Source organism: Hypomesus transpacificus, chromosome 26 (genome assembly GCF_021917145.1).
Source record: "Hypomesus transpacificus isolate Combined female chromosome 26, fHypTra1, whole genome shotgun sequence".
Classification (NCBI taxonomy): domain Eukaryota; kingdom Metazoa; phylum Chordata; class Actinopteri; order Osmeriformes; family Osmeridae; genus Hypomesus; species Hypomesus transpacificus.
The window spans coordinates 6585835-6588334 of record NC_061085.1 but is presented as its reverse complement, the minus strand read 5'-3'; the positions used below and the strand labels follow the sequence as shown (position 1 = coordinate 6588334).

At 48.3% G+C, this 2500-nt stretch overlaps 1 protein-coding gene across 1 annotated transcript in view; it reads left to right on the top strand.

Moving 5' to 3' along the window:
* LOC124487601 (cadherin-2-like) overlaps positions 1–2500 on the top strand; it is a 36160-nt gene that overhangs the window by 22386 nt on the left and 11274 nt on the right. The gene's annotated exons all lie outside the window — the stretch shown is intronic.

The following is a 2500-nucleotide window of genomic DNA, read 5'->3' as shown; positions in this document are numbered from 1 at the left end:
AGACACAACCCTTTCCTTCCATGCAACACACATAGAGACCGGCCCACAGACACACACACACATAGAGACCGGCAAACGGACACACACACACAGACGTTTCATGCAAAAAAAGACATCTTCTCCCTCATCCTATTGTAAACTGAAAACCCTCAACCCATTTAGGGAGCTGCGAGTCCATCTTTTCATCTGTCGGGAGGGAGTTGAGAGGAGGGGGGAGGGGAGGGAGGGAGGGGAGAGTAAGAAACGGGAGAGAAAGAAGCGAAAAGGAGAGAAGGACGCGACCACCCGAGGTGTGCACAAGTCCCCTTCCATTGCTAGAACGCTAATTGCGTTGTCTTGCTTGAGAGAAAAGTGCACGTCATTACTCCCGCTAAAAGCAATCATCCTCAATTATGAACGCTAGCTGGGCTAGCGGCTAGCGGCTAACAGCTTCTTAAACACCTGCTCGGTAGTGTTCGCCCCCCCTCTCAAACGTCTTCCGGGGGTCTCCGCGCACACCTTGACAAGCTGTCCACCTCTTACCTTTGGTTCTCCCTAGCCGGTGGCTAAAGTGATTCCGTTTCTTCGGGGCCTCTGATGAAAATCTGCTGTGTGGTCGAAGACTTTCTCTGCCAATTGCCCACTCTGGCTGCTGTAACTGGTGTCATTTGTTCAAGCCACGCAGGTTGATAAAGCACAGCCATATCATGGTCAGGGGCGAGAGAGCTGGAGAAACACAGCGAGAACGGGAAGGAGAGAGAGGAGACGGGGAGAGAGAAGGAGAGAGCGAGTAAAGAGTGAGAGTGAAAGAAATAGAGAGAGAGAGAAAGAGAGAGAGAGAGAGAGAGAGAGAGAGAGAGAGAGAGAGAGAGTGAACGAGAGAGAGAGGATGGATGGAACGTCTAATTGTTCAAGATGGCTGTGGCGACACTGCTCATTGGAGGTGGAGCGGCTGTGGGTGTGTTGAGGGGGGAGGGGGCGGGGGGGCTTCGACGGCCCACCCAGCTCTCTTGAAACGGTCCTTAATAGGCTTGGTCTTCAGGGTGTCACACTGCATGACAGGGATGGTACGTCTCCTGTCACCAAGCATCAGACACGCACATGTAAGGAGGGGTGTGTGTGTGTGCCAGGAGCGAGGATTGAAACAATGTGCTCAGACACTGTCACACACTCCAGTGTCTCTCATGCCGACCTATGACAAACCTTAACCAATGCACAGACAAAACCGTATCATAGACTGTTACTGGAACCCTCGCACGCACACACACACACACACACACACAGAAATAAACAGGCACAGCAAATATTTCGACATACACACACACACATCCTGACGTTAAAGCAACATACCTTCTCTCAGCAAGAGTAGATCAACCTCAATCAATCTACCCCTGCCAATAAACAGCGATATTAGCGATGCAAATCGACCGAAATCGGGGTATTAGCAATTCAAATTGGAAAGACAATGAAGCGACGTTTCACGTAAGGGTGTAATGGTCTTTTCAGCACACAGGCTTTGCTGTCATCTGTTCCCCCCGTGTTTTCTCTGGTGCGTCACTAATACCCACACATGCCACATGCACCAAATGAAGGTGGCACCAGACGTGCCGAGTGAACAGAGAAATGATACTCGGATCCCAGGAAAGTGACTGTCTAAATGAAGAGGACCTCACAGTCAAATCAAAGGTGTCACCTTCTTGGATCTCTGTGACTTCCTGCGCATGCAAATGAGGTGCTTTAATTGCTCATTAAGGTTGATTGTGACAGGTAAAGACGATCGGACTGATTAGTAATATCTGATAAGTTATTCTTAGACTTGTTTACATGTGTGGGTACGCGCGCTGTTGCTATGGAGAGATTAGGCAGGTAGCACATCTGCCTGTTCCACCTTTGTCAGTCATTCTAATCAGCGTGTGCGCACACACACACACACACACACACGCACACACACTGTTGTAACTGATCCCATGTCAGTTTTGGGAAGATTTTTGAAAGCTCTGAAACTCCTTTGTCTTCTTTGTGTGGTATCTACACAGACACACACACACACACACCCACAAATGCAAAAGATTTGTTGTTTGCTTACAATTACACAAATAAGCTTTTCAACCGATGGGATCGTTGTGTCAGCTCTCTATTCTTCAACGCATTGTTAAGCCCAAGGACCTAAAAACATGTTCCAACGCCAAATCTGTCAGGAAAACAATTGACTCTCAGTTGCGGAATTGAAATTGGAAGGAAAAAATTTCTCGGTAATGGAGTCGGGGACATGTTGGTGAAACGTTGAGGTTGGCTCCGTTCTATTTGGCTTACTTCCTTTATTCTCTGTGCAGTCAGACGAAAAGTCCATACTCTGGAAGTTAAGTCGGAGAGTAAAGAAAATAAGAAAAGCCACATTTGTCCTTGACTAGCGTTGCGGAAAATCAGTCCCAACCTCTGATTGTTTTTCCTCCGTCCTTCTGCTTTGACGTTCAGCCTTCTTAATTTGAGCTGAAGGAGGAAGAGGGGGGGGCGTGGAGGG